The sequence below is a fragment of the Solanum stenotomum genome, chromosome 10 (assembly GCF_019186545.1).
Source record: "Solanum stenotomum isolate F172 chromosome 10, ASM1918654v1, whole genome shotgun sequence".
Taxonomy (NCBI): Eukaryota; Viridiplantae; Streptophyta; class Magnoliopsida; order Solanales; family Solanaceae; genus Solanum; species Solanum stenotomum.
The window spans coordinates 10,912,685-10,926,127 of NC_064291.1; the positions used below are offsets into that span (position 1 = coordinate 10,912,685).

The 13,443-nt window shown below is 34.9% G+C and overlaps 1 protein-coding gene and 1 long non-coding RNA gene across 3 annotated transcripts in view; both read left to right on the plus strand.

Moving 5' to 3' along the window:
* The window catches only part of LOC125878340 (9-cis-epoxycarotenoid dioxygenase NCED2, chloroplastic), a 785,333-nt gene that overhangs the window by 386,153 nt on the left and 385,737 nt on the right, over nt 1–13,443 (plus strand). The window lies entirely within an intron of this gene.
* LOC125878343 (uncharacterized) lies at nt 5,372–9,039 on the plus strand. 2 transcript variants are annotated; one of them, XR_007447746.1, is made up of 4 exons: nt 5,372–5,744; nt 6,622–6,689; nt 8,030–8,121; nt 8,855–9,039. It is a non-coding gene; the product is annotated as an uncharacterized LOC125878343 (long non-coding RNA). The 2 variants fall into 2 exon arrangements; XR_007447745.1 differs by having other exon boundaries at nt 6,640–6,689.

A 13,443-nucleotide genomic window follows, 5' to 3' on the forward strand; every position in this document is an offset into this window, starting at 1 on the left:
TAGGGGTCCACGGAAAAATCGGTGAGACAACTCCAAAACCTTTTGGATCAATCTTCTATGGCCACATATGCATTGCACTTGTCTATTTTGGTTGACTGTTTGTGTGACTTTTTGGTGTAATTATATAGTCTTTGCCGCATTTTGTTTGTAGTTTAGTTACTTTTAGTCATTATCTATCTCCTGTTTAGTTTCATCATGTTATTTTATATATATATATTGACCTTTTTGAGCTCGGTCAATTTATGATGTCTACTGGGTACCCGGTATTTGGTATTTATGCTGCACTTCTGCATCTTTTTCTGATGCAGCTCCTAGTACGAGCCACCCTTGGCTGTCGTAGACTTAGATCGTGGTGAGCTCCTGGTATTCAAAGAATTGCTGCTTCCCTCTTTTGCACTGCGTATATTTTGTCTTTTGGATCAGTCAGCTCTTTTATATTTATGAATTTTCTGTACTTAGTAGCTCTTGTATAGGTGACACCAGGTCCCGGGATTAGTTCTTATGTTAGTTTATCTTCTCGGTCTGTTTTGGGATTTTTTTTATATTTTGTATCACATTATAAAGTTACGATATAGTCGATTCCTGTTATTCTATTTCTCTTCCCACTTTTTATTATCATTATTACTAAATTATTGTCTTCCACAAGTTTTCTTTGGATTTAGGGTGGTCCACTAGCTGGGTTGTAGTGTATGCCATCGTTGATCATTTTTTGGGTTGTGACAACATAGTATCAGAGCTTTAGGTTCACCAGTTCATGACAGGAGCAACTTCCAAGTAGAGTCTTGTAGATCGGTACGATGATATCTGCATCCAATCTTTAAGAGGCTATAGGGCATTCTTAGAAACATTTCATTGTTTCTTATTTCTTATTGTGCATTGATGGTTGTACCAATGTTTAAACTATGTTTGTTTCTGTCACAACCTAAAAAACGATCCATGATGGTAGCCACTATAACCCTCCCAGTGGACAAGCCTAAACCCAAATAAAACTTGCGGAAGACAACAATCCAATAATAACAGAATGAACAGTGAAAAGAGAAGAAAAATGAATGAATGGACCATATCGTAAATCAGTATTGCGATACAAAATATACAAAAGCGGCCCAAAAGAAATCAAGAAGACAAAACTAACACAAGAACCAATCCCCAAACTTGGTATCACCTATACCGGAGCTACTAAGTATAGAAAGTCATAAATACAAAAGAGCTGACTAATCTAAAAGACAATATATAAGTCAATGCAAAAGATGAAAAATAACAAGTATCTAGATGCCATGAGCTTACCATGATCCGGGTTTGTGACATCCAAGGAAGATCCAATGCTCACTAAGAGTGGATCAAACTGGGAGTTACATCAGAAAAAGATGCAGAAGTGCAGTATAAGTACCAAAACACAGGGTACCTAACAGACATCATAGGCCGATTGAGCTTGGAAAGATCAGATATAAGTAAATAGCACGAAGAAACTAAAAGACGAGGAAAAAATCTAAAAAAACAAACGTAAGATTGAGGAAAAACAAAATAATATCAAGGATTTAGTCACAAGTTACGAACAAATCACAATACACTAAATACACCCAAAAGCCAACTCACACAATGATATAGTGCAAACGCCAAGTAAGGAAACCCATAAGCCCGGAATAAACATCTAGCCGCCCGGAATGACACCTCAAGTCTCACAATCCAAAGCATATAAAATTGTGAAAGACTCTACACATATAACACCCCAACCCTAGGTAAGACGGACAAGTACCATATGAAGACATGATTTACAAGTGACCCGTGATTAGAAAGTAAACTACTACGTAGATAGATTTACTGATGAGAACCTTCATAGACAACACATATTGACTAGCTGAGCCAATACATATGACAAGTGAAACTATGAATAGAGATGATAGCTTTACAATGTCTACAAAGCCTCTACTGGAATCCATGACTGTACCACTATGAAATACGCATAGTAAAGACTCGAAAAAGCCCCGAATCAACCTGGAGCTCACCAACAGCCGCTGAGTATCATGTGTTTATATTGGGGAGATCTACTGGTTGAGTACATATGCCTACAACATGAAATGCAGCATCCCCAATAACGGACGTTAGTACGAAAGAATGTACTGAATATGTAAGGCATAGTACAACCATATGTAAAATGAGAGCTCATGTGAAACCAAATAGCAATAAATAAGGATTAGAGACCACCTTTGCTTATACTTTTTGAATCGTGTATGCTACATTCTTTTCTTTACTTTTCTTTGCATTATAATATTTATAAGACATATGATACTAATGACCAGCTGATCAGCGGTAGAAGAGGATGAACCATGTTATGCATTTTAACCTCTGGGATGCTGTCCTCATAATTCCACAAATTGGGATCGGCTCATACTAGGAGCCCCTGAGCTGCCACCCTCTTATACCAATTGGGATCGGCCCATGCTAGGCTTTCGCCCCTGAGATGCCACCTTTTTATACCAATTGGGATCGACCCATGCTAGGCATTTGCCCTTGGGCTGCCACCCATAATTATATAGATTGCTTCACTTAGATTCTTTAATCTTTGAGATTGTTGTTTTGATGTTCATAACTCTTTTGAGATTGATATTTTGATGATCATAACTCTTTTGAGATTGCTGTTTTGGTGGTCATAATCATTGTTGAGATTTGGAACTATGGACCACTAGTAGAAGACATATGAATACGGACTTACGATAATAACAATAACGTGGGAAGAAAAGGTGACATGAATATGTAATACTTAGGAGCTTATATGACTTACCAAGCATTTTGACATCTCAAATTGAAACACATATAAGTGAAGACATTTAGCATTCAGCCAAGAGATTTGAACTCTATATGATAGCAAATACTCACTAACTAATATCAAATACAAGGTATACATGAACGTGGACCAAGGGAGAACGTGGGCAAATTCAACTTAAGGACGGATACATATTCCAAGTAAGTACATATAAAATGTATAATAGAGCAAGTAGGGATTTGTGAGGTAACATTATAGTCTAACACAATGGGAGTAATAACCAATAAAGGGAACATATGAACATGTGAAAAGATGACATATATATGGATACTTGAAGCAAGTTGGCATGATATGGGCAGATTCTATATCCAACATATAAACATATGTACCATGTGTAATCTAGGATCATTTTTATTTATATAAGGGAAATACGTGCCAAGGGTACTTTGACGGTGAAACAAGTTTAAACCTGCATACTAATACTTGGTTGAGTACTCACGTACATTTAGTAACAAACTCATATTAGAGTACTCACTTTAATGCTCTAGGGAGTAGGAACTGCTCCTATGGATTAGCCACTACCAAGGGCACTTAGAAAGCTTACTTTTTGTAATGCAAGTGTTTGATTCATGCCAAAGAAATAGGTAATCGAATTGCCTTACATACCTTGCTATACAATTCAAAAAGTATGACTTAAGCTCCTTCTCTTCAGATTACTAATCTACAATAAAATAAGTTGTAAGATTAGTATTAGTAGCTAATCAATCAATTTGAGATACTTGATCTCACAAAAATAATAACCACGTAGTAGGCATGCANTCTCTTCAGATTACTAATCTACAATAAAATAAGTTGTAAGATTAGTATTAGTAGCTAATCAATCAATTTGAGCTACTTGATCTCACAAAAATAATAACCACGTAGTAAGCATGCAATTTATCTAGTCAATGTTTTCTTTCCTTCCCTTTCCCTTAAATCGCGTCTATATACTGTACAACCTTTGTATCAGGTCCTCCCCAAACCTCCCTGCAATATTTAAGTCCTTTAACATCTCCATAACTTACCCGTACATCCAATCACATCCCTTATCATAACATACATAAAACAATACATAAACATAATAATGTAACAGAAGAAATATGAATTATGGTTTTTGATCACCAGCACATGAAGAGTTAACATTACTTTTAAGGTGCTCAAAGAATCTCATGACTGAAGTTAAAGAGGACTCCTCTCCATGGCTATCCCAACATGTACTAATCACTAGAACATCCTCCCCAATATTACACCATGTAAAAGCAATAATTTCTAACTCACTAACACATACCAAGTGTCCTAATTAAATCAAGCACAAGAGGGAGAAAATTGTAGTAGCTTACCTTGCTGGACAGAACTATCGCTTGCTAAGACATGGATTCTTCAAGGTAAAGGTTGTCCTCCTTAACTTGTCATAAATTATACTTTCCAATAGCTTGAATTCCCTAATATTAAAGAACCCTAATGGTATTTAATGGTTGTTGTATGAAGCTAAGAGAGTGAAGAGAGAAAGCTCTAGAAATAAGATTTTTGGCAAAGTAAAAAATGGTTGGAAAAAGCTGATATCAATCCCTTTTAAAGGGACCGGCTTTGGCTGACTTTCTCACTCATTTTGGGCCATAATTTGTCAAGTAGGTGACTCACCTACTTGGACTTTTCACTTGGGCCTTTTTGGACTTAAGAACATTGGGAATTGGCTGTCCATTTCCCCTTATTCCTATAATCAACTTGGGCCAGATTAATTCAAGTAGGTGGTAGTGTACTTGGCCCAATAACATGGTCAAAAAAGTCCTAGTAGGTGATGCACCTACTTGGTCCTTTGGGCTGGTTAATAAGTCAAAGCAGGTGATGCACCTACTTGTCACCTGCTAGCTTAGTGTTGTCAATTAAGCACCTCAATATCTTTTTCCAATTCTAAACCTTAATTTCTTTAATTTAACTTAAAACTTATATACACTATGTCAATTTAAACTTTAGACTCAAATACCACCCTATGATTTCAAGTTTAAATACTTCCATCGACGTCAACTTCGAGTCGCATCAAAATCTATAGGCAGTTCACTTTAAACCTATTCTATTGTCACTAGTCGCATAGGAGACTGAATCCATAATTATACCACACGACAATTTAAAAGCATCATATAAATAGAACTAGCACACGTAGAATACGGGGTGTTACATCCTCCCACCTTATGATCATTCGTCCTCGAATGATACGTTAAGCTGATAGTTTGGTTAACCTTGGAATTTCATTTCGAGATTTGCGAGAGTTCCCATTATAAAAAGGACTATCCAAAATCCATAGACTAACCTAAAACACGTATTGACAACTCTAGCATGAAGTCTCAATAGATATGGTTCATAAAATAATAATATGACAAATTAAACACCTTTCTTGACCATGTAATTCACTGAATATACACACGTAGAACTCATACAAATAAGGACCACTACAAGAAAAAGGCTTTTTAGAGACCAACATTTAGGGAGAAGTTAAAAATTTGGTCCCTAAAAGTATCCTTATAGGGACGACTTTTCCTTCTCGTCTCTTTATTTTTTGTTACAGCAAAGACATTAAATCTAGTCTCTATAGTAATGAATAACTGGTCCCGAAAATAGAATTTAGTGGGTCAAAAGGCACCACTCCTCACTAAATTAAAATATACTTGTCTTTCTTTTTGGGACATAGTAAAATCCCTAAACCCTAATCTGCTCACCTTCAAGTTGCCCCACATTGAATACACCTCTTCTTCTTCATCTCCATCGACTAAAGTTGCTTCTTCCAACATCGCCAACCTCAAAATTCTTTGATAACACAAAATTAATAAACCAATGAAGCTAATTTCCTTCTCGTCATGAGTAACCCACCTTCAAGTGATGCTCTTTCGATTTGACAAAGAAGATTACAGGTGGGCTCTGCAACAACTGTAATAATCAAGGAAATGGGGTAATTTTCTATTTCAGTGATTTGATGATATTAGATTTATGAAATTCAATTATCAATTTCGTAGTTTTTTTCAGATTCCTCTTATCTCGTTTTGAATACCTAATTGAGTTCTTTTCTCATTTTGAATACTCAATTGAGTCACACTATTGGTACTTATTTTCCTTTCTATATATGCGTTGGCTGCTCAAGGGGTGTGGCCAGAGAAAGTAACAAATTATAGTATATAATATATTGTGTTCTTCTTGTATTGTACTGATTGCTCTGTATGTTTGTGAATTACATAATTTGTTATATATTACCCACTCTTTCAATCGAAGCTCAGTCCTAGCAGGGCTATCGTTTCTATTTTTCATGCCCTCTCAAGTTTCCAAGGTTAATTGTGATAACGTGTCTGAAACCATATATTCATGATTAACTTTGTTTTTTGGTTCTTTTACTTGATATTTAAACTCAAGTTCTTCTCTTTTGATACTTTCAATAATAATGAATGCTCTAAAGCTGTGAAATATTTCTAATTCTATGAACATTCACTATTACTATCAACTATCCCACGGAGATTTCAAAATAGTGGATGCCATCAGGAAGTTGTACATATTGATGTAGTTAGTTTTGAAAGTGAACTTCAATTGCTTGAATTCTTACTTCTTTTATCTGATTTTCAGGTATTTTCTTCGCTTGATATCCTTATGGCGATATTTAATCTACTAAATTTTGACTTTTGCTTGTTTTCTTATTATTTTTATAGTGTGCTTCAAATTCTATATGTACGACGCCGAATTAGTTCTATATGTGTTTTTTGGTTGAAAATATACGCTGTTGTCTATGAAAGTTACCTATTTTAAAGAAAAAAAACTTATTATTTCTTCTCCAAAAGCAGTTGTCCACTCATTTTCAGGTTTCACATCAAAGGTTTGGTGAACAAGTCAATTATAGTTCTCATCTAAGGTAAAAATATTTCTCTAAATCCATTGATATTGCATTTACTAGTGCAGACTTTTGCATACTTCAGTAGTAGTGCAGTCCTGTCTAAATAACAGAGTGAAAGTTCAACTATTCTTAAATGTTGTAAAAATCCTTGGAGTAATTTCTTACTTTGTTTGCTATGTCAAGTTGTTAATAGTTCATGCTTTACAGTGTAAGATTACTTCTTTTTTCTTAGCGTTACTAGATAACTTTTGCAAAGAAATAATAAGTGCAAGAGCCTTCTGACTTAAATTCTTTGTAGTTCATGGCTGATAGAATATATTGTAAGACTAACATGCATATAATTTCAGCTTTTTCTTAGGAATCTCCTTGATACCCACCTTGCCTCATGGAGTTGTATATATACATCATAAAGTACACTATAGGCATGGTTAAATCAAATACATGACTGCACTTGGACCAATTTTAAAATTCAACAGAGAAATGCATCTCAATTGTAAATCTATGAAGTAGAGAACTTTGAGGACACTACTGCTCTCATTGAAATATTTAGAGGCAAGTATTATGATAGTCTCATGGAGAGATGCTAGACAACTGGAAAGATAGTACATGTATAGTACAAGTATAACTAGTGACTACCCTTGTGTACCATTTATGCTTGATGAAGTTATACTGGGTCCTGAGGAATGCAAACTGAATGGTTAGGACTCCCCTGCTACAATGAAAACATAAGGAGCATCACCAGATTTGCTAAATGAAAAGAAAGAATCATGAAAAACTCTAGTTACCTATGGGAGAAGTACTACAAGATTTACTATATTTCGAGCTCCGTTAGACAATTTGTATGTTAAATATAGCACTCAATACAATTATCAAGCATTTTAATACAAATTTAAGGAAGGAGGTTTATGTCCATTTTGTTTCTGTTTCAGCTTTCAATCGAGTTTTCAAAATCATCCAAAACTTACCAATATTTTCTCTAGTTTGTTCTGCTGCATTTTATTTCTTTGCCTGCTGTCCAAGTCTATACTTCTGCAGAACAAAAAAAGGGGGACAAAACTACCTAATGTGTTCTCGATAGGAAAAAAATATCGATGAATAATATTGTACCTTAGAGATCTTTCTTGTTGTCTTTTATTTATTTAGAAGCATCAACTTCAAAGTTCTAATTCATACTTTGGATTCTATCAGGTAAACCAACAAAGTCGCAAAAAAAACGTATACTAGAACTTATTCTTGACATTCTGCAAATGTTGCAGTCATCCTCATATTAGATTAAGTTTAATATTTATCACATTACGTGTACAATAAGAAATACATTTAACATCTTACTACTTTGTTGGTCTATTTTTTGATGTTAGGAGGGACGAATACCCATTAAATATTTGCAGTACTAGTTGTTCGCGCTGAGGTTCTATTGTTCTTGTGATTGGCTTTGGTTTTTGAAGGCCAGGTATTCTTAATAAATTACATCTTATGTTTCATTTACGGTGGAATATTACTATGAAATCATTAAAGAACCTATGGATTTCGGTACAATGAGACTAAGCTTCATGAGGGAATGTATGAAAACCTCCAAAAGTTAGAGATCTGCTTTTCCCCTAAATTGAGCCTTTAGGTTTATTTTCTTATATAGAAAATCTTTTTCTTTTCCCTTCAAGTCAAAGTGGACTTGGATGAATTCGAGGAAGCAATATCAAGTTGTGTCAGCCATTCTCTTTCTATTATAGTTACGTTGATTGTAGCAACATTTGGACCTTCAATCACATACCATGTTTGTGAAGTGCATTATCTACTAATAACACAACAATCAATCATTAATTTAAAAAGAATGTCCATACATATAATGTCTATTTAATTCTAATTACAAGTAGTCAGGTTATCTATTCCTAGATTTGGTAGATGTTACTATCTTACTAGTTCTACATATGTTTTTTGTATGACTTAACAACTTAGAAAGTATATACTCTACTTTTATCATTGATATTTTGTCCATAAATTTGCAGCTACATGTTCATATATAGATGAAAGATTATGTATTTCTTAGAACTTTGCTTTAGAATTGAGTGCAACGTTATTTGGAAAGTTGAAATTTAGATATACTAGATTGTCTAAACTATGTTTAATTTAAGTTCTCTAGTGGAATGTTTAGTAGTTATGAGCAATATTAATTATGTCTTTGACAGGTTTAATGATTTGATGAATTTACAAGTCTCCGACCAAAAGTGAAGATGAGATTATCATTATGCCGAGACAGTTGGACAATTTTTCAAATTTCGTATAGTAAATGTAATGACTAATATTGGGCTGTAGAATGCTACATTGCTACTGATGGGATGTTAATCTGATTTTTGTAACTGCTTATATATATGAAGGCATTCCATGATTGATCTTATGTCTTTATGCAGTTGAAGTTTTATATTATGTCTTTATGCAAGTGAAGTTTTACATTATAAACAGTAATATTTCTATAATGTAAAACTTGTACATACCAGATGCCTTGTCCTAATAGGTCTTTTAGGACCAGAAAATGTGGACTCTATAAATCTGTAAATACCAGAAAATGTGTTACAAACAACAACTTAAGGACCAGATATATGGTCCCTAAAGATATCTTAGCAACCAGACTAAACCTGGTCCCCAAAGACATTTAGGGACCAGTAACAATAACTCATCGCTATTGACTTTTAGCGAAGAGACCGATAGGGACGGGAAGCGACCAGTTTTTTTAGGTCGCTATTGACTTTTCGGACTAGAATCAGCCTTTTAGGGACCAGATTTCTCTTCGCTAATAGCTAATTTTCTTGTAGTGGACTTTAATATACCTAAACACAAGACATGCAAATGACATATCAAATGAACAAATGCTAGTAAGATTCATGATCATATAAGGGGACCACATGATCTCAGATCCGTATGTTAATGTTTAGAATGAGGAGGGGTACCTAGGATCTCTACCATATTCCCAAGTATCTTATGTTATATTCTATTACTTTCACAATACTTCAATGGAGGTATGTATCTCCCAATTTTTTCGTCTATGGAACGAACACAAAATCAAAGGCCTAACCTATCGGGGCTCTACTTTCCTTTCTCTTTTATCTCATGACGCTTTTCAGAGGTGAGACTTATAAGAACGCATAGCTGTTAATATAAAATCTAAAGTTTTATGCCGCACCTTCGAAAAAGGCATTATGCTAAGTTATTTATCTATGGTTGTGATAAAATTTACATATATGCCCAGCCTTTTCTGGTCAAAATCTTCACTACATAATGATACAAGGAAATGTTTTCCTAAAATGTTCAAAACTCAAGTCAATAATCACTGAGGGGCATGGTGTACAAATAAATAAGTCACATTGTGTATGACACATAGGCAGATTAGCACTAAAGAGAGCGTATAATATATGGGCATTAAGCTATAGAAATATATGGTGTACGCACGCATATGGTTCACAGGGTAGCGTGTGAGTGAATGAACTATAAGGAATGTAGGAAATGGACTAAATGAGCACATGATGCGTGAGTACTAAAGCTACAAAATATATAATACGTAAGCAAGTAGACTATATGAAATATGAACTACGGAACACAAATCACATTGATCAAGTGCGTTATATTGCATGGATTGGTGACCTAACATGTCAATAATAAGGAAACTTATGAAATATGAGCAAGTGAACCCATGACACATGGCTAGAAAAGCTATAAGGCCTGTAATGTTTAAGCAAGTATGCTACGAGGCATGTGATATACATAGAAATGGTTTATGATGCATATGACATGTAAACGAGTGATATGCGAGTCATATAACCCACGAGCACTAATTTTTCCCATAGCATATAATCAATTAGCATGCAGTACCCACACAATATAGACAAGTGACATGTGAAAAGTAACTATTGCAATAAAGAACATGTAAGGAAAAGGCCATACAAAAACATATAACAATAAACAAGTGTACTCTGAAGCAGATAACACTTACATGTAGGCATTCTATGACATTAGAAAACATGTGAGAAAGTGATCCACAAAGGGCAAATGACATACAAATAGATAAGTTATGGAACATGCAGTATGTATAATTATATAACAAACCATCTACGGAAACTACGAGATATCCTATAGAACTACTCTACCATATTAAGGGCAAACACACTGTCTTAAGCGTTAAGTCACAGGTGGGATAGCTCTGCTCATATTCCTTACCCACCTAAACACATACAATTGATTTCCCCATCTACTATCTTCAATCTCCTAAGAATTCTTATAGGTGTTCTGATATTGGGACTTGGCTTCCGTCTAGGTCAATATAAACACTAGAGTCAAGATAGAAAAAGAAAATCCTAAGTAGTTCATCTTTTATAGTAGGAGGTCGAGGTCAACTTTGCCTTCATTACTAGCTTGTGTTATATCACGCTCAATGCCAGGTGCCCTTTGAAGGTCGAAATAGAAAATAAATAGTGAAGCTTGAACGCACCATAAAACATGAAATCTAATAACAAGTGAGGTTTCTCCGACTCCTTTCCCATGCAAGATAGCAAATAATAACAACTAGGATATGATCAATTTTTCCTCTCCCTTAACTGGACTATGACTGACGAATTACTACATGTGATATATTAAATGAACCCTGTAGTGGCTCTATTCAAATTGATGGAAGTCAATACATGTGAATAGTGCTCTATGTACATATTCGGTATGTGTCATTCAAGCTTCATTCTCACTTGCGTCATGTCTAACAAGTACCTTTTAATCGAAACTAGTAGCTTTATGTACTCTAATCCCGCTATGTACAATCTAACTAATCACAATTTAGGTCTAACCATCAATTTTTCTTTTGTTAACCTTAACCCTTTGGTCACATACTAATCCTCTATAACCAAAATATAGATTGTAGTAGGAACTACCATACATATATCATTTGTAGTAATTAGTACACTTATCTCTAAGTTTCATAATCATGAAAAGAATATAAATGTTATTAGTACTTATACGGGGTGGTTGGAAATGCCATATAAAACCAATTATTAATATATTCGGGATGATATATGGTGAGAATTTAGGCCTTGTCAGCCAATTAGGGGTATCTCTAGTAGCACTATTGCACTGATACATTTAGCTATGAGATTGTGTCACTGCCTTCGTCCAACTACATGAAACTAGTTCAACAACATCAATTTAGTGTACATGTGTAATACCAAAAATTCTATGTATAGCGCAGACTAAGAACGAGTGTCCTCTATAGGAATAGATCCTATAAATATGGAGGAAATATAGAACTCAAGAGTTGGATACATCCTTTTAAGAAGGTGTGCTTAGAAATGCTATAGCTCATATATGTAACTAGGTGACCCATCATTTTTAAGTATATGGATAACCATACTATATCTTTCTCAATTGAACCAATGTGATACAAATGGCAAAAATGCAACTTAAAATACATATAACATAAAAGCCTTTACATACCTTGTGGAGTGGGACGGTCGAATAAAATGAGCGCAATGTAGTCTAAATATTGATAACTTCAGATCCTTTTCGTAGGTTGCATGTTGAAATTTTAGCTACAGTTAACCTTAACTATCGTAAACATAATACGAATAACATGATCGGGTACAAGGGGAAATTGACTTCTTAACTTCGCTCTATTGCACGATCTGGATTATGAAGGATAGTAACATATCCTAAATGTCCAAGAAGCCCCCTAACTATAAATGTGGCGTGCAATACATTCATAAGTAAGGCTCTACTAAACACGACTTTGTAGACTCCCTAGGATGAACTACTCTGATACCACTTTTGTTACACCCCAACCCTAGGTAAGGCGGACAAGTACCATATGAAAACATGATTTACAAGTGACCTGTGATTAGAAAGTAAACTACTATGCAGTAGATTTACTGATGAGAAGCTTCATATACAACACATATTGACTAGCTGAACCGATACATGTGACAAGTGAAACTATGAATATAGATGAGAGCTGCACAATGTCTACAAAGCCTCTACTGGAATCCATGACTGTACCACTATGAAATACGCATAGTAAAAACTCGGCAAAGCCCGGAATCAACCTGGAGCTCACTAACAACCGCTGAGTATCACGTGTTTCTAATGGGGAGATCTACTTGTTGAGTACATGTACCTGCAACATGAAATGCAGCATCACCAATAAGGGACATTAGTACGAATGAATGTACTGAATATGTAAGGCATAATACAATCATATGTAAAATGAGAGCTCAAGTAAAACCAAATAGCAATAAATAATCATTAGAGACCACCTTTGCTTATACTTTTGGAATCGTGTATGTTACATTCTTTTCTTTACTTTTTTTTGCATTATAATATTTATAAGACATATGATACAAATGACCAGCTGATCAGCGGTAGAAGAGGATGACCCATGCCCATGCTAGGCTTTTGCCCCTGAGCTGCCACCCTCTCATACCAATTGGGATCGGCCCATGCTAGGCTTTCGCCCCTGAGCTACCCCCTTTTATACCAATTGGGATCGACCCATGCTAGGAATTTGCCCCAGGGTTGCCACCCATAATTATATAGATTGCTTCACTTAGATTCTTTAATCTTTGAGATTGTTGTTTTGATGCTCATAACTCTTTTGAGATTGATCTTTTGATGGTGATAAATCTTTTGAGATTGCTGTTTTGGTGGTCATAATCATTGTTGAGATTTGGAACTATGGACCACTAGTAGAAGACATATGAATATGGACTTACGATAATAACAATAACCTGGGAAGGAAATGTGACAT